The sequence below is a fragment of the Myotis daubentonii genome, chromosome 5 (assembly GCF_963259705.1).
Source record: "Myotis daubentonii chromosome 5, mMyoDau2.1, whole genome shotgun sequence".
NCBI lineage: Eukaryota > Metazoa > Chordata > Mammalia > Chiroptera > Vespertilionidae > Myotis > Myotis daubentonii.
Genome location: NC_081844.1, coordinates 60959417 through 60984202, shown reverse-complemented (window position 1 = coordinate 60984202; position 24786 = coordinate 60959417). Strand labels below are relative to the sequence as shown.

Here is a 24786-nt window from a genome sequence, read left to right as displayed (position 1 = left end):
TCTTTGAATCATAGGGCTCCCTTTTGGAGATCACAGTCCAGTAAGTAATAACCTCAAATTGTGATGAGTATTAAATGATCATTGAAAGTAGCAAAATCTTGATGTTCAAGAGGACAGAACACAAAGCACAATGGAGAGAACTCTGTTCAGCAAGCAGAGGGACTATTTCTTTGGTTCATTATAAGTCAGAGATCAGTCTGTCGCTCAACTGTTTCAAATTAGGATAAGAACAATGTTGGTCTCCACTGTACTAGTATAAAAAGTACAATCGAGTCTCTTTGGATCCCTGTGACAAGGCAACCCATAATCCTGAGAACTCAGAAGGCTCTGCCTCAACACCGCATCATATCTGAGCCAGAATTTACATTGTTTCCCACAGTGACCTGATGTCCTGGGGGGGGGGGGAGGGGGGGGAGGCACCTGGACCAACTTTGGGAATACAGCCAGTCAGCCATCTGATGTGTGAGCAAGTAATTCTGTGTTGGTCATAAAGATGGAAGCATCCTGAAGAATTACAAAGTGAGGGTGGGAAGCATGCTTGATTTGATCTCAAGAATCCCTCTGCAACAGGTTGGTTACATATGTCTACCTTTAAATTACTAGGATGATATATTTCAAGAGAATACAGCATTGAAGAGACTTTAAGGAATCAGGGTCGTCCCATTTAGGGTATGAGAACACACAGGCCCAGAAATGGGACAGAGGAGCTCCTTGGACGCAGCTGGCTAATGGCCCCACGGGGATTGAAGAGAAGGTCTGTGTTCTGAGGTGGGCTTTGTGCCCTTCTCTTCAGTGAGACACTCTTGAGTGCGTCTCCTATGTCACCTAAAGGATTAATGAAAATGGGATTTTTCAGAAAAGACTGATGTCTCATGGAATCTTTTTCTTCTATAAATACTTCATGTGATACATGGGTTTTGTTTACTTAAGAAAAACTTATAAAACCTGATCTCAAGCCCCAAATCTACTTTAAAAAACAAAAATTGCTATTGCTCAGCAAAGGTTTTAAAAGCTAGTACAGCCCTAACCGGTTTGGCTCAGTGGATAGAGCGTCGGCCTACGGACTGAAGGGTCCCAGGTGCAATTCCAGTCAAGGGCATGTACCTTGGTTGCAGCTGATCAGTGTTTCTCTTTCATCAATGTTTCGAACTCTCTATCCCTCTCCCTTCCTCTCTGTAAAAAATCAGTAAAATATATTTTTAAAAAGAATTTTTAAAAAAGCTAGTACAAGTGGGTTATATAGCAATTCACTAGATGCCTGGGCACTTTTTTAATGCCCTTTACTGTCATCTGAAAAATGAAGTTAAAGACAGGAGTTTATTGTCTACACTTAAGATAACAGGGTTGTTTTCTGATCATTTCATTTAGCAATGGCGTATTCCATACATAATGACTCCAAGCAGCACGTCTCAAGCCTAGCTTGAGAAGCAGAGACGTATAGAGAGTGTTTTCATTTGGTGGAAGGTTGATTTTTTTCACTTTTACTAAATAAGAGTGCTCTGAGGAAGTGCTGCCTCAGCAACGTCAAAGATTCAAAAACCTTAAGAACACTGTCACCCACATATCCAAGGCCTGTTAAATACCATGTGCTCAAGCAAAACTGAAACCGAAGTTGATTATATCCGCGGGGCATTTCTAATACAGACATCATCTATTAATTCACAGACTGATTGAATTCCTTATGATGATACATTTCAGGTTCAATTAGTAGGAACTAAATTATCTATAGTTTCTGATGATTAATTGCTCATTTTCTTTTGAAATTTGAAATTTCAAAGGAAGACAGATAATGAGTTTAATTAAAATTTTATCTTCTGCCTTTTATTATGACAGGCAAGAATAAATGTATATATGTGATTATTCTAATTTCACTTTAGCTCTCCACAGAAGTTCACAGAGCGCCTGAGGTTATCTACAAGGAATATAATATGCCATAGCTAAGTTTTCTCAGTCATACGGTCTATGAGTTTTATTTTTCACTACCAGAAGTTTCCTTACACTCCTCTAATATGTACCCACTTACACATTCTACCTTAAAATATTATCCAATAACATTGCACTACAGTGTAAGAACAAACAATAAGTAATAAAAAAATTCAATTCCTAAATTTGAATTGGGCACAATATCTACAAAAAGAATAAGGCTGAGCAGTGAAGTTCCAAGCCATTGTTCCATCTGCAAACTCATCTAGCATTTCTCTGTGCCTCTCATGGAACTAGAGAAAAGCATGGATTTTTGTTTGTTTGTTTATTTTGTTGTGTTTTTTAAAAATATATTTTTATTGATTTCAGAGAGGAAGGGAAAGGGAGAGAGAGCTAGAAACATCAATGATGAGAGAGAATTAAGCATGGATTGTTTTAACTAATATTCTCTGTAACCTGAGCTGACATTCTGTGATCATGGGGAGTACAAGAAGGATTGCCATTGAGGCAGTATGATATTCAACTCAGCTTTTATGTGAAAAGTATGTTATAAATTTATGCCTAAATACTGAATAAAACAACCCATGTGGACTTTCTTTCTTTGTTTCCCATTTTCTCAATCTTAGGCTGAGGCTCTCCAACTTTTAGGATTGTTTTGATCCCAGGTATAAGGAGAAGTAAGAAAAGGAAATACCGTAACCATCAATTCATGGGACATGTATTTACTGAGCATCTACTATATGGGATGTACTGTTGTAAATGAAAATGTTTCCCTATTTATCCTGTCATTGCCAAAATACTCATTTTCAATCATTAAATAGCACCACCAAGGTAACACCCACACCCCCACACCCTTCTCTCCCGCCTGCCTCCCACCCTTAACACCCACCTCTCACCACCCCACCAAGTTTAGCACTTAACACTCCCTGGCTCTTTTCCTTTTAGTGAACTACTTTGAGAATTTCTCTACCAGGTTTTGTTCCCTTTTATGGAAACTTAATAAATGTGATTTTGTTTGACAATTTCTTATTGCCGTTCGGGGTCTTTCTTTTATCATTTAACTCTGCGTTAGTCTAGTATGCACATCTGAGTCCCTCTCACAAGCACTTATTATTACAGTAATTTAGCATGAGAGAGGTTGTATAGCAAAGTGGCTAAGAGGCCTATTATGAATCCAGGCAGCCGAGGCTCTTCTACTTATGCCGGAACATTGGGCAATTTACTTAACCATACTGTCCCTTGGTTTCCTCATCACACATGGAGACGATGCTAATATCTGTCTAATTAATTGTGAAGAGAAATGAATGGGTATATGAGAAGTTTTCAGGTGTTCCATTTTTTAGCAGACATGGACCAAAGCAACTAAACGCTGTGTCTGCATTGATTAAGAGTAAACACACACACACACACACAAACAAGCTACCTGGGGATTTTGAAAAATAAACAAAAGCAGGAGAATCATGAGGAGCTAAAACTTGGAGAAATTTTAAACCACATGAGAGTGAGTTTTTCATTTTCCTCTCTGTTTTTCTTGTGGTTTTGACCTGAAAGCAGACCTTAATTTTTCATTTTTGTTTTGTTTTTTACATACACCATAAAATTCTGACAGATGTAAAAGGGTTAAAATCATGCAAGTATTTTCAGAACATAATGTGAACCTTCAGCATACGAGGGTAGGCAAAGAAGCCAGACTCAAAGGGTACATCCTGTGTGATCCAATCACATGGCATTCCGGAGAAGGTGAATTACAGACACAGAGGGCAGATCAGTGGTTTCTGGTGGTTGGAGAAGCACAGCAGACATTGCCCATAAGGGGGTAGAACATCGAAGAATTTGGGACGATGAAGTGTCCTGGACTTTGATTGTGATAGTGAATATATGACTGTTTACCTCTGTCAAAAATTCTAGAACTGTACATCAAAATGTGTGAATTTTACAGTGTAGGTTTTAAATAGTAAACATAAAACAAAAATATTAGAAGATATAGCACGTTGTTAATAGATATAACTAGCATTATTAATATTAATATTTACTATTATTAGACATGGCTAGATTAATGGAGAAGTACCCTAAAAGAGGTATAATTGGTCTGCTTTGATAACAACTAATGTGAATTAATCAAGAGGAATGCAGAGACATAAAAGGAAGCAAAAAGAAATCTGCTCCATGAAAGACTAAGAAAAATAAATTGGGAAAGAAATATTAATTTATAGGAGCTAAGAATACAAATTACTAAGATTTTTTAAATCTTCACCCAAGGATATGTTTCCATTGAATTTTAGAGAGAGGAAGGGAGAGAGAAAAGCATCGATGCGAGAGAGAAACATTGATTGGCTGCCTACTGAATGTGCCGCAACTGGGGATTGAACCCACAAGCAAGGCAGGTGCCCTGACCAGGAATGAAATCTGCATCTTTTTTGGTGTATGGGATGATGCGCTGAGAAACTAAGCCACCTGGCCAGGATCCAAATTACTATGATTTCATTGATAAATTCAAGTTTGAGCCTAAAGGCATTGATAAATAGGGGCTCCCTTGGGCTTGGGGTTTGGAATAGGGAAGCAGTGGAACAGGCTCTGTGGAGAGACAGTGCCCAGCATCACCTGTGCATCCACATCATAAATCAGGGGAGGTACCTAAGGTTATAGGGAAAGGGATGCAGTGTGTTCTGGGAATTGAGCACCTACACCATTGGTACAGAGCCAGGCTTCTGGCTCTGAGAGACAGAGCAGCCAGAACCAAGGATACATTCAGAAAGCCAACCGGGCTCAGACAGCTGATGTGACTGCAGCCTGGTGCTCATGCCACCAATATCCCAGACACCAGTGTGGAAGCAAGCAGCACACTGTGCCAGATGTTCACTTCCGGGGTGTTTTTGTTTTTGTTTTAAATAAAGGTAACAAGATGGAGTAGAGGATAGAGGATAGAAGGAAATAGCCATTAATATAGGTGGCTGGGCTTTCACTGGCTCAGTGTCAGGATCACAGATGGAGAACAGGAATAGTACCTGAAAACAAAACAAAAAAATCAAAGGGGCTAAGATAATAATCTCAGGAGATACCTGAGACTGCTTCATGGAGGAGATATCTGATCGGACTTTAAGGGATGTGTACTTCAAAAATGTGGGGATCGATTAAGGGAAGGGAGAGAAGAGAGGGAAAAGAAGGAGGGATGAAAAAAAAAGCAGGGGAAAAAATACTGAAAATGGAGGCAATGCAGGCCATGACAAAAAGCCACCCTGTAGAATAGGCATAAATAACAGGAAATGAACTAATGTGATGGGAGCAGAGTGCGCTGGAGAGGCAGCAGGATGTGGGCGCACTATCGCCACGTGGAATCATTCCTGCTTCAGATGTTAGAAGGGAGTTTGTAAACCAGGGAACAGGACAAGCTGGGTGATCCAACTTCCTGGCGCTATTAGTTCACAGCTCCATTCAATTAAACAAATTAGTACTAATTGAGCAACTATCATGCCTAACAGCATATGAAGTGTTGTAATTCATAAATATGTCGCTATGCCCTTAAGTGGGGTTGACAATCTGGAGAGAGAATCCAAAATATCTATGAGAAAAAAATAGCTTGAGTACCAGGATTTGAGGTTTTGCCTCCAGGGTACAGAATCAATAAGCATAGACTGTTGCAAATACTAAACTCTAAAAGCTTACTATTTGCAATAGTCTGTGCTAGATATTATAATATATATCCTCAAATTTAGCTTTGTTTCCTTTTTACTTTCTTCTTTTCTTCCTTCCTAGAACTTAATATATCTAGATCTGCTACTACATAACAGTCAGTGTGTCTTGTCAAAAGACAAATAAGAGAGAAACCACATTGCAAATGGGATTTAGAAATTCTGTTTTAGAGATGGGTTTATTGATATGGAGAATAATGAGAAAATTTGTACAGATAGGGAACAAGTTAAGGGGCTGGGACTTTACTCAGTCCTCAAAACTTTAAAACCACTGTTTTACACAGAGCAAAATATGACCCCTGAAAATTACAATGTATAGAGGTTAAAAAGACTTGTCATTTGGTTGAGAAAATTCCTCTGAAAGAGGAAACAGTAAAAGTTCAACTTCATGCCCGTTGGCCCCAGGGGCCAGCTCATTTGAACATAGGTGATTATCCAATTTGGCTGGAATATTACCATTTCTATTTATCTCCTTCCTTCTATGTTCCATGTTGGTCTTTTTTTTCTTTTTTCCTTGTTTTTCTCTTTTAATCTATTTTCAGTTAAGATGTCTAATTAGATTCCAAATTTGAAACACATCTCTAACAGAAAGCAAATGGCAAGAGCAGTAATTAAGGGACAGCTGTCTTTTGTCTTTCTGGGGATGAAACAGGCTTTTTTCCCCCTAAGTTATGAAATCCTACTGAATTTTTCATGATTTTTTTTCTTATGTTTGAATAATAGTTAACTGAATCGAAAGATACTGAATTGATCTTAAATAGTCAATGCCCTTTCCATCACAGATGCTAAGCACCTTTCTTCTGAAATAAGTTTAGGTTAACTCTCAGACTCTGGTCCTTGAAACGTTTATTGCTGCAAATACAAAATCTTCGAATTTTATATCAAATCAAATCATTCTCAGGTGCCACATAGGCATTATTCCAAGTCATTTTTCTCACTTTAACTATTTTTTAACTTATGAGAATTTTACAAATCAAGAAGAATCTGCCTTCTCAGTGGAAAGGAATGATTCAGAGCAGCTGAGATGCAAACAGTATTTTTTTGTGTGGTTTTCCTTTGTTTAAGAGAACAAATATTACTAATATTGATATTGAAAATTACTTAGTAAGCTCTTACTCTAGTGCTCCCTGTTGGTACTTAAGGCTCTATTGTCACATGTAAAGTATAATCAGACTTTGAAGCAATTCACCATATAATTCACATCATGAAAAATCTTCTGCCTGAAAAAGCTAAACCATTGAAGCAAACAGACTTTTTTTCTGGCTTGAATTATCTAGATTCTAGAAAATTAACTATTATAATTTAATGTGCAGAGCCATAAAATAAGTCAATTACTTCAAAGCAGGCCAGCCTCAGGAGTATAAGGAACTTCTTAAAATACATAGTTCCAAGAAAGAAACTTTTTAAATATTTCCTAATGTTAACCTGGCAATAACTTTGCAAATTCTCAAGTAAAATTATGGTTCACACACAGACATACATATACACATATGTATACCTATATCATATACATATTTATTTTAGAACTTCTCAGAACCTTTAATATGTTAATGTGCATTTAAAGCTCCTGAGAATGTTAAAGTATTCAGATATTTTCAAACTTTCTTGACCCCAAACCATTTTATGCAGAACACATCATGGAACCAGTGTCCAGAGGAATGAACACATTTGAGAACTTCTTTGCAGAATAATAACACATCTATACCATGCTTTAGCAGCAGATGAAAGAGGGTAGGGTTGGGTGATAGATTTAAAAGCATCTATATTCTGGGGACCAGTAGAGAAGACCAGATAACACTGCACTGAAATGCCAAGGGCAGAAAGTGGCCAGGCAGAGCTTGTCCCTTACCATGGCCATTAAGACCCTATGGCCTAGGCCAGTTCCCATATTCATTCTCATCCTATTTTCCACCCAGCTTCCTCCTATGTCTCGCTCTACCTCTGAGACTTTGCTACAGCTACTTTCCCCCTTTTTCAATCATTTTATTTATTCAATGCTGTTTCATTTGTCTGGGACTCTCTTCCTCATACTTCAACTCTTAGATCAATGTCATCTTCCAGAAAAATACTCTGTGTCTAGCCAGTCCACAGTAGACTCCTCCCTTGCCACCCAATATGTTCTCCCACAGAACTCTGCTATTTCTCCTTCCAGCATTAATCACAGTTTTCACTCATACACTGATACCTGCTTGTTTATTTCATGTCACCTCCACTGTAAGCACCAGAGGACAGGACAGGATGAGGCTCATCAGATTGGTCAGTTCTATAAAATCACCAAATACGTCACAGAGGACTGTTTGCCATATAACAAGCCTTTAATCAATATGTGCTGATTTAATAATAAATACTAATAATTACTTTACATTTATGTCTAGGCCTAGCCTAATGATAACCCTTGACATTGATTAATGCAGCGGTTCTCAACCTGTGGGTTGCGAACAATGAAAATACATCCTGCATATCAGATATTTACATTATGATTCATAACAGTAGCAAAATTACAGTTATGAAGTAGCAATGAAAATAATTTTATGGTTGGGGGTCACCACAACATGAGGAACTGTATTAAAGGGTCGTGGCATTAGGAAGGTTGAGAACCACTGGATTAATGTATTCATAGAAATCAATCCATCTTTAGAATATGGTCAGCCACTCATAACACACAATCACACATACTGTAAGACAACAAACTTGCAAAATATTTTTTTTAAATAATAGGGGCTATAAGATTGAATTATTCATCCATCTGAATATTATGTATCAGTTACTAAGAATCACTCTTGTACCTGCTCTCTTGTTGTATTCCTCAAACAGCTCTGCTCTTCGGTTTTGCTTTGCTGATTTCAGAGCTCTGTGAAGGACAGAAGGGCACAATGTCAGGGCCGGTGTTTTACTGGGAAGTTCTCTTACAAAAGCATCCCTAGCTAACATAACATGTTGGTTATGCCCATCGTTCCGAACTTGAGGACTTACATCATCGGCATAAGATCCATGGAACAGGGCTACTTCTTTGCATTCCACATGAACCCGCTTCACTTGCTCACAGAACACCACCGGAAGGAACTATAGCTGACCCTTATTTATTTGCTTACATGAGCCAGCACTGTTCTAAGTTACATGGATTAACTCACTTATTCCTCATAACCACTGGAAAGCCCAAGGTTACCTCAGCAGTTAGAAGTTAGGCAAACCCTGCACATTCCAAAGAAAGGCCTGTCATCCGCTCCTGGAAGATAAGCTCTGGAATAGTCTGCCTGGTAGAGGTTTTGTATGCCTAGGGCTGTGGCCTATGCTGTCCCACTTTGACCAGCTATGTTTATGGTGAGCACCTGTGTTTTGCTTGGGGGAGCTGGAGTCTGAAGTCAGAATAGTTGAGGTCAACCGTCTAGTCCTGCAAGCTTATGTGACTGACCCCTAACAAAACTACAAGTGACCCCCAATAAAACTCGAGAGACCAAAGCTCAGTTCAGCGTCCCTGGATGACCACACTTCATTCATCTTCGCAGTTATTGTTGCTGGGAGAATTCAGTACATCCCCATGTAACTCCACTGGGAAAGGACACCTACGAGTTTGCAGCTGGGTTTTTACTTTATGTGTGTTTCTATTTGCTGATTTGAATCTGTTTCCTTTAGCTGTAATTTACAACTACGGCTATAAATATAACAGCTTGTCCGAATCCTGGGAGCTCTTCCAGGAAATCACCCAGCCTGAAGGGATCAGGGTGTCACCGGAGGAAGAAGGTTCTTTGAGGTGTCACAGGAAAGAATTCGGAGACACAGGAAGAGTTCAAGCACTGATGGTAGGACTGATTAAAGTGAAAGTACACTCCTGGGGAGAGAGCAGGGGCAGGCTCAAAGAGCAGCTGCACTGATCCCTGGGGTTATGCTCCTTCTATTCTCAGATGTATTATGGAATTAAATACAAATAAAATACAACACAAAAAATAAAGAAACCTGTAACTAATTATTTGTGTGTTCTATGGAGAGGTCAAGTGTACTTCTGAAGCTTAAAATTTCTAAAAAAATTTTAGAAAGAAAATGCCTGGCAGATTAGACTATGTTAAAAAAAAAAAACTTACCTAAGTAAAAAAAAACGTTTAAACCAAAGCAGATTACAATTATTTACCACAAATGCAATACACCAAAAATCTACCCTATATAAATAATAAGTACCAAAATAACAAAGGATACTTCACAACTTATTAATGAAGAAACTTATTAATGGACATATGGAAAAATGTCCAACTTCATTAGTACTCAAGGAAGTGGCCATTAAACAATGACCAAAAATATCTCATCTAACAGATTGGCCAAGAAGAAAAAATGTTCATGTTTGATGCCATTTTGATATTGCTCTGAGTGTCACTCTCCTACAACTCCTAAGAGCTCAAAAAGTATTCCTACCCTTTCCCAGAAAATCTTGGAAACATTCTCACCACATATAATTTACACAAGGTGCTCATTTCAGGCACAGCTCAGTTTAACAGCCTCTAAACCATAATAACCTTTAGGAAAGTGACTCAAATATTCATAATGGCATCACAGGTACCATACCCAGGACGTAGGAGGAATGCAATAAATGTGTTAAATATATCAATGAATTAATGAGCTTATTTCTTCATTATTAAAGTAAAAGTATGGTAGTCTTCTAAAAAAAATGTTTTCATACCCTTTGATCTAAGATTACTATGCCAAATTCTGAGATTATATTCTAGGGAAGTAATGCTAAATGTATTTTTTTAAAGTTCTATACATAAAGAATTAATACAATATATTACTTAAAATAGAAAAATATAGAAATAGACTAAATATAATAGGGAAATGTTTGAAAATATTGTTATAACATTTTGGTGAAATATTATGTCAGCATTAAAAAGAAGAGTTTAAAGTTCAGATTTTTAAAGGCTTATTCCAAAATGTTAAATGTGAAAAGCAGGACTTAAAGTTGTGTATTTGATATATAACAGGCATAGTATGGTGGTTAAGACTCAGCATAAAATCTCACCTTCACTAATACTTAACTATATCTCCATGAACAAGTTACTTAGTCTTCTTAAGCCTCAGTTTCCTCATTTATAAAATGGATAGTGACAATATTACCTATATTAAAATGCTATTTTCATTAAAAAATCAAATTAGATGATTCAAAGTGTTAATAGTACCTGTCATATAATAAGCATTCAGGAATTACAGCTATAGCTGATATTTAAACTATTAAACAGAAACAAAACCTATGCAATTCAGATAGTCTCTAGAGTCTAGATACTAATATATCAATGCGTAGGCAGTAGTTTTTGTGTGGTAGATTTTTAGCTTTTTGGAGTCTTTGGGACATATCCCCTATGTTTGGAAAATATCCCACCTTACAAGTTTACACATCACTAGGATGGATGCCAGAAATTGACTTCTCAGTCTTCATTACACGTAAAGAGCCTAAGTTGTCCTAAAGGGGTATGTGCTGAGAATGTTTGGGTGGAAGTGTAAGACCTGGACTTTTCTGATAAGATAATGTTGTACAAGGCTTCAATTCAAAAGCACGTGCTGCTCAGAATCTCTCTGACAATCCATTCCAAAAGCTGACATCTTTGCTAGCTCCCAGAGGCATTGGAGGCACAGTATGGACCATCAGGCCCACATCAGCAGTGTGGGCGGTGGCACCTGTGCCAGCATCAGTAACTGGGTGTGCATCCTGGAGTGGTGCTCATATGCGTGTGATTACACTTGGAGTTCCTGAGCCAGTGGGTGGGTTGCCTCCAAGTCTGAGCTTCTGGTCAATAAGACTTTAATGGATTCTATGCACTTTTGCCTTTAGCAGCCCTTTTCTCCATCACACACACACACACACACACACACACACACACACACACGTGCATATAATTAGAATTTATAACTGAATTTATATAAAGATAGATATAACAATACTATGTGATAAAATTTTTCAACCCAATATTTTTTTCTTCAGATCTTAAAAGAAATGAAAACATTTTCATGGGCCCATAAAAGCTACGCAGGTCATTGGCATTTTGTCTACTGTGCCTGATAGAAAAGTTGGCCCAACTTAATGTTTTTAGATTAATTCCTTTTCTCTTTCAACCAGCTTGAGTCTATTCTGTTTGTAGCTATGAACACTGATGATACAGATGGCAAAACTACAGTGAAATTTTTATTTTTAAAACGTTTTCAAATTTCTCCAATACTTTAAAAAAGCAAGTATTACTTACCAAAGGGAAGATGAGACGTTAAGAAGATCTGACTGGTGAATGTCATCACCAATTTATAGCATTAAATGACAGTTTACATACATATCTCAGAATCTCAAGCCAGGAGGGGACTGCAAAGATCATTGTGATCAATTACCTATCTGTCATTTGAATCATCTATACCTCATATCCTGACCAAATTGTCACATTCAGCAATACTGAACTCAGTAGCTCACTATCTTAGGAAGAAAATGAGATATCCTATCTCTTCATAGCTTTGACTGCTAGAAAGCTATTCTTTAATACTAAGTCCAATTACCTATTTCTGAAACTTTCTTTTCCCTCCCTGTATTTGCAACATCTCAGTATTCTTCATGCTCCCATTTTAAATATCCCATATCAGTGCCTTGGAATCATTGCATAGCAACCCAATTCAAAATATCTTTATATCTATTCCACACACTTGTTACTTTGATTCTGCATCCGTCTGTCATTTCCCTGGGTAACCTGTTGCTCGAACGCAGAAATGTGAATTGCTAAATCAGAGGCACTGTATCTTCTTTCTCTTCAGATCACAAACTCATCATTTCTTTGACTCCCATCAAAGGAAAACAAAATTGCACTGGTCCACAGTTTTAAATGAAATTTGGATCTCAATGCAAAATGCAAATGTTAATGTGTTAGAAGGAAAACTCTCCTACTTCTTTGTTTTTCCTGAAGAAGCTAGCCAAAATGGAACAGTGGACATTGTACAAAACTGGGAATATAGAAATACTGATTCTAAGTATTCTAAGTCTTGATTCTGCTATTAAATTCCATGTAATCTATAATATTCAGATCCCTCTATCCCTTTAGGAATAATATAGACTCAACATTTTTTGATGACTTGATTTCTAATAAAGAATTCAATCCCTATGTCAATAGGTATACAAAGAAAGTAAAATTAAAATAAAACTATTAAGCAATATCATGTCATTTGTATATAATATTTGGCTTTAACCAATGAACAAGACAAATATTAAGTGTGATTCAAATCAAAAGTACACCATCATTAGTTAGCCCTTGATTGCCATGAAGTCTGCATTTTTTCTGTTCTTAGAAACCAATAGACCTATATGTTCTACACTCACAGATAAGAGTTCTGATCATCCAAAAGAAAAAAAATACAGAAATATTCCATAGACATAAGTGATGACAAAACCTGTGTCTACATTAACTGAAAGTCCTTTCCTCTGATTTACTTGTTCAAAACATACTAGGTTCTTGTATAAGTTGTGGTAATAATAGCTTTTGTAATAATCATGAAATGTCAGTCACTTATTTAATTAATTAATTGATCCAATTTTTGGCTGAAGGGGCAGAGAAGGAGTTCTACATTATGAAGTCATTCAGGAACCCAGGCTGAGAGAGACCCCACTATCTTGAGGGCAACCTAAATATGGACATCCAGCAAGGAGATTGAAAGAGAAGAGAATGAGAATGATATGGAAGCACTTTATGGAGCAGGTCTGGATGTGTCACATGATCTACACCTTGGAAAGGAGCCAGGATCTCTGATAGACAGCTGGCCATCTCCATCACAGTCCTCTATAGATAAAGATTGTGGCCCGGTGGTGGAGCATCAATAGATGAACCAGGACTTCACAGTTCCATTCCCGGTCAGAGCACATGCCAGGGTTGTGGGCTTCATCCCCAGTGGGGGATGTGGGCAGGAGGCAGCCAATCAATGATTCTCTCTCAACATTGATGTTTCTATCTCTCTCTCCCTCTCCCTTCCTCTCTGAAATCAATAAAAATCTATATTATTTTTATTTTATTTTTATTATTTTGTATTGTCTAAAGTTTTAAATATGTCTTCTTTTCCCCCTCTTGAAGCCCTCTAGCCACTCCCACCACTGAGGGCAAGCCCCCACTACCCAGTGTCTGTGTCAATTGGTTATACTAATGTGCATGCATACAAGTCCTTTGGTTGATCTCTATCACCCCACCCCACGACCCCATCCCCTGCCATTTGTCTCTGGATCAATTTTTGTTCATCAGTTTATGTTGATCATTATATCCCACATGAGTGAGATCATGTGATACTTTCTTTCTTTATTCTTTCTCAACTGGCTTATTTCGCTTAGCATAATGCTCTCAGTTCCATCCATGCTGTTGCAAATAGTAAAAGGTCCTTCTTTTTTATAGTGGTGTATTATTCCATGTGTAGATGTACCACAGTTCTTTAATCCACTCATCTGCTGATGGGTACTTGGGCTCTTTCCAAATCTTAGCTATTGTAAATTGTGCTGCTATGAATATAGGGGTGCATATATCCTTTCTAATTGGTGTTTCTGGCTTCTTGGGATATAGTCCTAGAAGTGGGATCACTGGGTCAAATGGGAGTTCCATTTTTAACTTTTAGAGGAAAGTCCATACTGTCTTCCACTGTGGCTGTACCAGTCTGCATTCCCACCAGCAGTGCAGGAGGGTACCTTTTTCTCCACATCCTCACCAGCACTTGTCATTTGTTGATTTGTTGATGATAGCCATTCTGACAGGTGTGAGATGGTACTTCATTGTCCTTTTGATTTGCATCTCTCGGATGATTAGTGACTTTGAGCATGTTTTCATATGTCTCTTGGCCTTCTGTATGTCCTCTTTCAGAAAGTGTCTATTTAAGTCGTTTGCCCATTTTTGATTGGATCATTTATCTTCTTTTTGTTAAGCTGTATGAGCTCTCTGTAAATTTTGGAGATTAAACCCTTATCTGAAATAGCATTGGAAAATATATTCTCCCATGCAGTGGACTTTCTTGTTGTTTTGTTGATGGTTTCTTTTGCTGTGCAGAAGCTTTTTATTTTGATGTAGTCCCATTTGCTTATTTTCTCCTTAGTCTCCATTGCCCTAAGAGCTGTGTCTGTAAAGATATTGCTATGACATATGTCTGCTATTGTGCTGCCTATGGAGTCTGGTAGGATTTTTATGGTTTCCTGTCTTACATTTAAGTCCTTTAGCCATTTTGAGTTTGTTTTTGTGTATGGTGTAAGTTGGTGATCTAGTTTCATTTTTCCATGTATCTGACCAAATTTCCCAACACCGTTTATTAAAGACTGTCTTGACTCCATTGTATGCTCTTGCCTCCTTTGTCAAATATTAATTGAGCATAATGGCTTGGGTCCATTTCTGGGTTCTCTATATGTTCCATTGGTCTATATGTCTGTTCTTATACCAGTACCAGGCAGTTTTAAGAACTGTCGCTTGGTAATATAGCTTGATATCTGGTATTGTGATCCCTCCAACTTTGTTCTTCTTTCTCAGGTTGCTGTGGCTATTTGGGGTTCTTTTTTTATTCTAGATGGATTTTTGGAGAGTTTGTTCTAGATCTTTGAAGTATGCCGTTGGTATTTTAATGGGGATTGCGTTGAATCTATAGATTGCTTTGGGTAGTATGGACATTTTAATGATGCTGATTCTACCAATCCATGAACATGGTATGTTCTTCCATCTGTTTATGTCTTCCTCTATCTCTTTTTTCAATGTCTTATAGTTTTCCAAGTACAAGTCTTTTACCTCCTTAGTTAAGTTTATTCCTAGGTATCTTACTTTTTTGGTGCAATGGTAAATGGAATTGTTTTTTTCATTTCTCTTTCTATAGGTTCATTATTGGTGTATATAAAGGCCATAGATTTCTGGGTGTTAATTTTGTATCCTGCTACATTGCTGAATTCATTTATTAGGACTAGTAGTTTTTTGATGGAGTTTTTGGGGGATTTCTATGTATAGTATCCTGTCATCTGCAAATAAGGCCAGTTTTACTTCTTCTTTTCCAATTTGGATGCCTTTTATTTCTTCATCTTGTCTGATCACTATGGCTAGCACTTCCAGTACTATATTCTCTCTCACAATTGATGTTTCTATCTCTCTCTCCCTCTCCCTTCCTCTCTGAAATCAATAAAACTATTTCTTTAAAAAAGCTTGTGAGAGTTACTGAGTCCGAGGCAGAGTATATACATTTGTCTATACAAATCCCACATGCCTAAAGAATGAAGTAGGTAAAATGATTTGGAATTAAGGGTTTTGGTAAAGCTGGCAGCAGAAATAGGTGAAAACAAGAGGATCATCAGAAGAATGTGGTGATTACAAGCTGCAAGTACTTCAGGGAGGACAGCCAACAGGGGTCCAGGAAAAATGTAATACTGGATCAGAAGCATCAGAAATATCTTTAGGGTCAAAGTTGTAAAAGAAAGGGAATTTCTAGGGGTGTTATTTTTATACTCATAATAAAAGATCAAAATACTCCTCAGGCTGACCTTCAGGACATTTTATGATGTGCCCCTTTTCAGTCTTCTTTGATAGTTCTCTACATACATTTGCCTCAGTGATTCCGAAATGACTCTTGTTCTGAGCTTCTGCAAATTTCTTCTACATGCCAGGAAGAATATTGTTTCACCTTGGCATTCCCATATTATTTATGTTATTGTGGCTTGTTATATAGTTATTTATTGTATATCACTACATGAATCTATTGGTGTGTTTTTTGTTTTTATTCTTCTGTACATCTTTTTCTATAGTAAAAGGTAAAATGTTATTGAGTAAATGTCTGAAAAAGCAACCAGATTTATACATTAAACTAGTTGTTTTTAAACATTTTGCATACTAGAATTCCTTGGGGACTCAAGAGTTTCAGTCAGTATAACTGGGGTCTTCTGCATTTTTTAAAAGCTCCTATTGAGTTGGTTTCATTAGCTTTTGGAAAAACACAAGACTAAATCTGCTGAATCTCAGGTAAAACTATTAAAAACCACATTTCAGACAACACAATGAGCTCAGTAGTTTTAATTACCCACACATAAACTGACAGGCATATGATATAGCACTGGAAGTTTTTGAAAGAACTGAGATCCATTTCTTTTTTTTTTTTTTAATATATTTTATTGATTTTTTACAGAGAGGAAGGGAGAGAGATAGAGAGTTAGAAACATCGATGAGAGAGAAACATCGATCAGCCGCCTCCTGCACATCTCCCACTGGGGATGTGCCCGCAACCCAGGTACATGCCCTTGACCGGAATCGAACCTGGGACCTTTCAGTCCGCAGGCTGACGCTCTATCCACTGAGCCAAACCGGTTTTGGCGAGATCCATTTCTTAGAACAAATAGTTAAAACTGCTCAAGAAGGGAACATCTATTCCATTTGGTGTGGTCATGAAAGAGATGGCTGTGAGGAGCCCCAAAGTCATAATCATCACAATAGCATTACCTTTAGTACCCTCATGAGGGTGAAGAAACACAAGAAATCGTTAAATATTACAGAAAGAGACATATGGCAGCAATGTGTAGGTACTAGTTGGGAAACCTTGTTAAATTAAAGTAGAGAAAGTCAATAGCCTACAAGAATTCTGGTGATTTCTTACCAAACCCCTCCTATGAGCCCAGGAAAAATGCATGCTGTGGATGAGAACCATAGGCATGGCTAATACATGGAAATAACGATGTTATTGTCAGGGAAAAGTACATAGTGTTCCTTGTTCAAACTTCAACCAGCTCTATCAATTTTGAGCTAATATAGCTGTGAAATTTTGCTCTTCCAAATGGTTTCATGCATAAGCAGTAAACTGTACCAGTCAAATGCCACACACTGTCGCGTGTTACAAATCATCTTTCAAAACCTGGAAAGACAGGCAGAGTGAGGATGACAGGGAAACCTTCAACATAGCCTCCAGATCAACCTTATCTAGGAAACAAAGTGGTGGTTTTTTTTACCAAAAACACTTACAAGATTATCTTTCAAGGAATGTCAAAGCAGATAAAAGCACTTTTTTTTTCAATATATCAAAGGAAAGGGGACAGTTGGGGACTCAGTGAACTGGTGATTATGGCCCTTCAAAGAGAACGCTTAGGACTTAGAGTTCTGGAAAAAAGGAGAGACTACATCTGACAGGCTGCTTTTTCAAAATAAAAGATTTTAGGAGACACCACATATTCACCCCAAGATGGTAGATTAGACGTGCAGAATAAAGTAAGTATACAATAATCTAACCATAAAAGTTAGCATTTTTGATAATGTATTATGGTCAAGGCCTATGCCTGAAAACACTGTCTCATTATCTTTCTTGCTTTAATGGTTTCTAAATTGGAAAGGCTGATTGAGGCCCTAAGCACTGAGGCCAAAAGAAGAAGGTCAAGAACTAAGAATAGATTTTAAAATTAATAATAAAAACTGTGGTAAAATATAAAAATAAAAAGAACAGACCAGAATAACTTCCCCTAATGGAGATAGATCTAGGCAGGTTTTGAGATACAAGCCTTTGCAGAGTTCATAATGTGAGCTACAGGGAAACCACACCTTGAATATCTAGATGGCTCTAGAAAGAAATTTCAGAAACTGGAGTTATATTTGAGCAACAATGACACAAAAATTGGTGTCAAGAGCTCAGAATGCCATTGTGTCTGTTTCAATGTGGCTCCATAATTGTAGGTGACAGGAAGTCTGGTGTTGCAGTTCCGGGAACCGTGTGTTATGCTGGAGAAGCTCATCCAGCCCATGAGACCCATGTCCACCAAATCTGCACTGTGTGACATCCGTTAGTAGCATGAAATCAGCCGCAGTGAGAGTATTTATAACTAAAAAATGGGCAAACATGAAAAATCAGGACCTCCTGTTTTCTTTTCCTTTTTCTTTTCCCCTCGAGAGATCCAGTTTGCCAGCACACCAGCACCCTAATGGAACGCGTCAAGACCTTTGTGAACTATGACTCCAAAGAAGGAACAATTTAGAGGAGACACACTAAAGAAAATCCAAGCAGGAGGATGATATAGCTCATCTGGGCCTGCGTTAGATTTCTCTAATCAGATGACAAAATACCGCTGAGATAATGTTATTCCATTCTGAGAGGTGATGATAAATAACATTTGTATGACTATTAGATGCTTTTGGTATATCCAGAAATAGATGAATTAATATGTCTCACTCTAAGAGCCCCTCTAATAAAAAATTCAGAAGAGTGTGTTAGAAAATCACATGCCTGGACCAAAATCAAAAATCAAGAAGATACTCAGAATGCAGCAAACTGTACCTGTGCTACGTGAAGCAGAGAACAAAAAGAGCCAATTTAAGAAGCAGTTAAATGATTTAATCTTCATCTGAGCCTTCCTCCAAAGTGCAAGGGATCAGTATGGGGAATGAACATTAGAGTTAGATCATTCTCCTTTAGAAAACATGATGCAAAAGAAAATATTTCTATTGTCCCTAAAGAGATGGAAAATACTTAAGGCCTGAAAAATTGAAAAAGGAAACCAGAAAAATAATTGTTAGAACATATGGTCATCACTAGACTAACTGCCACAACCACTAAGGAAGCCAATTCTACCCAAGCTTCTGAGTGGACCCTCCGAGCTGAGACTGAACAGAATGAGAAATGGAAGGAAGAGAAATTTCAAAGTTTAACTTATTTGGGTTTAACTTCATATATTATTTCTCCTTTGTTAGTGGTTTTATAGCATTTTAAAAAAAACTATTTACATATTATTAGAGCATCTTTAAGTTGTCATATGTTACAATTTCACAACTTTGATAAAATATATTGGACATGTAGCTGGGCATGAAAAATAAAAAACTGAGTATATTTTTAGCTTAGGGCACAGTAAGGTTCTGGAATCCATTAATACACTATTCTAACCTAATTCAATGTCCTTTTAGAGTACTGCTGTCCAATAGATGGTTCTGGAAGGTGCAGATATGTTCTAATCTGTTCTTTCCTAGGGTACATCTACCAGTTACATCAAGCTATGAGCACTTGAAATGTGCCTAGTGTTACTCAGGAACTGGATTTTATTAATTTGACTTTAGTTAATTTGAACTTAAATAGCCACTTGTGGCTAATGGCTACTATATTGGACAATGCAGCTTTAGAAGTAAAATTAAATTCCCCACCAGCTTAACAAAGGAGCAGTATCTTTCTTAACTTTGTAAGTAAAGAGCAGGACTTCCTACGCCCCAACAGTGTCTTCTTTCATAGGGGCCAGGCTCAACTCTGGTGAGTCACAGGCTGGTTGTTAAAGATTACGCGTATTAAAAAGAACATGGCTGAGGTGCATGGGGCTTCCATCCCTCAGGGCTCTTATTTCTAATAGAATCACACTAGAATGGCACTCCTACCTTTCTCCTCCCTCCACACTCACTTGAGCTTCTCACTCTGTTTTACATTAGAAGACATTGTGCATTCTTTTCTGCTTCCCACCTTGTGGTAAGCCTATAATAGTGGGCTCTGTCCCATGCAGGAAGCCTGCATTTGTCCAGCTCTATCTGATTGGGTGGCCAAGTTTAATTCCATAGTGAAATATTGAAAGCTCAATCTGACATCAAGTATGCCATATAACAATCAATATTTTATCAGTAATACAGCTGTTATTTAGAGCTCCATGTGTTGGATTTCTGTGCCTACTAATCACTTCCTTCCAAAACATGGAGGGGGAAAAATAATAATTTATTGACCACCCCCTCCTTCCTCAGAATTTTAACACCAATATTTCTGATCATTTAATGGCATCCGAAGTAAAAGGTAGAATCTGTCTTTGTGGTGAACTCTATTTGTTCTGAGAGAGACTGCTTGAGTGATACTTTTAGGCTTATATACAAGCTATGTGTGTATTAGTTGTATGAAGGCCAGAGGCATAAGTCATATAAAAGTGCTTTGTACTGAGATGAAAGCCTTTCCTGACCTTCTTGTATTGGTCCAATCTTGCATTATTTGCTTTCACAGCATCTATATCTTCTCCTTTGTGAAACAGCATATCTTAATTTGTGCTATTCATTAATGAATAATGTACAATTCCCACTAGATTGCAAATTCTATGCTTCATAAGGGAAGAGACTACACTCATCTTTTGATCTTCATTTCATTTCCAGCACTTGGTAAAATGACTGGCACAGAGATAATATGCTCAATAAATGAATAAAGTAACATTTTATTTGAGGACATAAAAGATTACTTTAGTATGAGCAGAAATTATGATGTAAATTTAATTTTTGCCTTCTTTTCTACATTGTCCCTAGAAATCAGGGTCCTGTAAAAGGAGAACTCTTGTTTGGAGGAGTGTAATAATCTCTAAGAAGAGAAAACTAAAAATGGTCATAATGGCAGGAACCAATAATAACGACTGAACTCATGCTATGCTTTTGCTTCCATTCCACAGGTCAATGACAATAGAGATAGCTAGATTATTCAAAGCACATAATCACAGTGCGCAGACCAGGAAAACAGCCTCCATTTGTTGGGTGTCATTATGGTCAGACACCATGCTGAGCACTCCAGAAAATGTGAGAGTCAGGGTAAGAATGGTTTTGTGAGCCAGTTTAATCTCTACCACTTTGCAGAATACCTCCTTCTCATGGCCATTCTTTAGGTTCCCAGAGCAAAGGCCAATAAGAACCCTCTGTGAGTGGATATTACTAATGACTCACGTTTAGATTTTCCCTTTTGCACCATAGTTTCCAGAGGTCTCAGCCAGGTTTGTGAAATCGAGATCGTGTCCTTTTATGGACTAATGTAGAGCCTGTGGATATATTTTGCATCGAACTGGAAAGCAAGAAGCTAAGACAGGATTGATACAATTATATGATTAGAGGCAGTGGGAGAGACACCTGGTCTAAAGTGATAGATGAGCAGCAACCAGAACAGATCTGTGGGATTCAAGAACACTCACTAGAGAATCTAAAAAAGTATTGGGTTTCTTATCATCATATAGAATAAGGCCTCGAGATTATTGCTACTTAGAGATTAAAGGAAAATGTGATATGGAAAAGCCGACCTACCCAAATAATCTGGGGCTGTAAATTAATTAGAAAGGACTACGATGGGGTCTGAAAATGAACCGAGACTGCTGCTTGGGAACAAGGAACAGTTTATTAGAACCAGAGAATGTGGTGCATCATGAGAGGGTTACTGTACAAATATCAGAAAATGTTTCCTGCCCTAGAACATCATTACAGTTCTTAACACTGTAACTTAAGAAGAGGCAGAGAACAGCGCCTAAAGCCATCAGGGGAATGGCATATGAAGGCTGTCATATGCAGTCAAATTAAAAAGGAAAATTCTGCTAACTTGAAAACAGAAGCTGAAGAATAGCATCAACATAAAAATGAGCAACTTAAAAATCGATATAACTTACAAACTTAATATAGATTTGCTCAACAAATTTCAATGTATTAAGGCAAAGAAATACGCTTTAAGGAAATACGATCACCAGCATTTTATTAACACCAATTAGAAATACATTCTGGAAATATACATACATTTGACAAGAATTGGTCAAATTTATTGAAAACTAAGCCATAGGCAGTTATTAATGGAAAACTCAGATATAGCCTCTCTTTAGGGTTAAAAGCTACAAATTCCAATAACCATACCTTAAGGAATCCAATGCCAATCAAACATTAGAATTAGAAGGGTCTGAACACATCAGCAATTAAATTCCAGAATATTTAGGGGAGAAAAAACAATTTAAACAAGAGCTGATATCTAATTTTTTTAACATATTAAGCACCCTGTCAGTCACCGGTGATTGACACTATACTTTCCGTCCAGAAGACAAAACAGGTTGGGCGCTTAACGTGTTAAAAAGAAAACATCTGTAGATTAAGGAATTCCTCAGGGAAAAAAAAAAAAGGTCTTTATTCAGACATAAAAACAGTTGCAATTGGGAGTCTTTTATTTAATTGTTAATTAATAATGATTTCTCTTTTTAAAATATCTATGCCATCAATGTAGCTGTGTCACTTGGGGCATAAAGCAGAGGTACGGGACTACTCATCTGAGAACCCTGGCTCTGCATGGGGTTTCGGGAGATTAGTGTGCTCCTTTCTGGGGCTGGAAATAGCTTTCAGAGAAGGCATGCATGGATACGTTTTTTAACTTGACACTAGGGAGATATAAAGTTACTTTGGTAGAAGAGACTTTGATCTTGGGCCAAAAGGCTGAGAGAAGAGAACAAAGCAATCAGAGTCCAGGCCTAGTCTCAATCTTCATTTAAATGTTTTTAGGAACACATCACTGGAGTGGAAATTTTCTCATTAAAGAAAGAAAAGAAAAGAAAAACACATGTATTTACATTTCAGACTGTAGTCTATCTCTGAGTTACAAAAAAAGTAAATAATAATATTCAAAAAGGGCTCTGTGCTATGTTTAATGTAAACATCATACAGATCAATACTCCCTTGTTGGCTAAGGAAGAAAATAATTTCTTTTTCATAGCATCGTTCAGAGATAACATCTCATTTGACCTTCAGAACAATACTAGAGTGCATAAAAGCAGGTGTCATGATTTCTATTTTACAAAAGTAAAGACAATCTCTAAGAACGAGTAAATGTATCAATAGCTGCCTATTTCATAATGTCCACTGTGTGAACTGGTTCAATTAGAAGCTCAACTAGGTTGAGAAATTGGGATTTGAATAAATCCGTCTAATTCTAAATCCATGCTCTTAATCCCTGTATTTTAAATTTCTTGTCTAAAGTAACACGCTTTTACTACTGGAACAAACAATTAAACTCTTAAGCTAGTGTTATACAAATTGCCTCCTATATCCTTTCACAACTAAATAGCCATGTGAATATGGCTAAATATTAGACATTCACCAAACCCTTTACCCTTTGCCCTTTGCTCCTAGGCCAGTGATGGCGAACCTATGACACGCGTGTCAGAGGTGACAAGCGAACTCATTTTTTTTTGGTTGATTTTTCTTTGTTAAATGGCATTTAAATATATGAAATAAATATCAAAAATATAAATCTTTGTTTTACTATGGTTGCAAATATCAAAAAATTTCCATATGTGACACGGCACCAGAGTTAAGTGAGGGTTTTTCAAAATGCTGACACGCCGAGCTCAAAAGTTCGCCATCACTGTCCTAGGCCCACACCTAGACTAGCAGGAATCCCAAGCCTTTGGAGTAATTAAGTGCAGCCACATGACTGAGATCTGGTTGGTGGAGTGTAGATACAGGCTTCATGTACATATTGCAGACCTGGATTCTGATATCTCCCATGTTCTCCCTCCCTCCCCACTAGCTGCCTGAGGAAGACACCAAGGAGTGCAGAGCCACCAGGGCAAGGCTCCTGGTTCCTACATGACCACACAGAAGGTAATTTCAGACTCACACCAGCAAAGCCTGAGAATTCCATTTGCTTCACATTCTCACCAACATTTGGGGTTATACGTCTTAATAGAGTTAGTCCACATGTACTGACAATTGTGGCTTTAATTTGCCGTCTCCTGATAACTTATAAACTTTATCATTCATTTTTGACATGTTCCTTTGAGACTATTCTAATCCTTTTCCCAATTTTAATTGGGAAGTTTACCTTTTCCTTATTGTGTGATAGCAGTGTTTATAATCTGGATACATTCTTTTGTTAAATATATTTTTTGGAATACATTTTGTTAGGAATATTTTCTTCCTATGTGTGACTTGCTCTTTTGTTTCCCTAATGCTATTTTTCAAATAGAAGTTTTACATATTTATAAACTTTAATTATCAGTCTTCCTTTTTATGGTTTGTGATTTCTTACCATATATTAGAAATCATTTCCTACACAAGTTCATAAGAATAGTCTACTTTGTTAGCTTTTAGAAGGTTTATATTTTAGCACTTACAATCTGGAATATAGTTCATCTAGTGAGAGCAAGAGCTGATGTTCACTTTGTGACACAGATTTATACAGTTCCTGCAACATTTATTGCAAAGAATTTCCTCAAGGGATGCCTTGGTGCCCATATCAAAAACCAAATGACCATTATACGTAGGTCTATTTTTGGACAGTATTTTGGTCCATTAACTCATTCATCTTTATGTATGCGCTACCGCACTGTCTGGATTGGAATAGCATAACAGTAACTTTGGTGCATTTTCATATAATTTTAGTATTAGCTTGTCAATTTCTACTCCCATCCAAAATATAGTTTGCTGGGATTTTGATTGGACTGCATTAAATT

General features: G+C 37.3%; 1 protein-coding gene across 7 annotated transcripts in view; it reads right to left on the bottom strand.

The window, feature by feature from the left end:
• INPP4B (inositol polyphosphate-4-phosphatase type II B) overlaps positions 1-24786 on the bottom strand; it is a 577521-nt gene that overhangs the window by 312612 nt on the left and 240123 nt on the right. For 6 of the 7 annotated variants that reach the window (XM_059697959.1, XM_059697964.1, XM_059697966.1 and 3 more), the window contains one exon: positions 8399-8463. The exons of the other annotated variant lie outside the window; for it this stretch is intronic. The gene's annotated coding sequence lies outside the window, so the exon portion shown is untranslated. The remainder of the gene's footprint in view (positions 1-8398; positions 8464-24786) is intronic. 7 annotated transcript variants of the gene reach the window in all.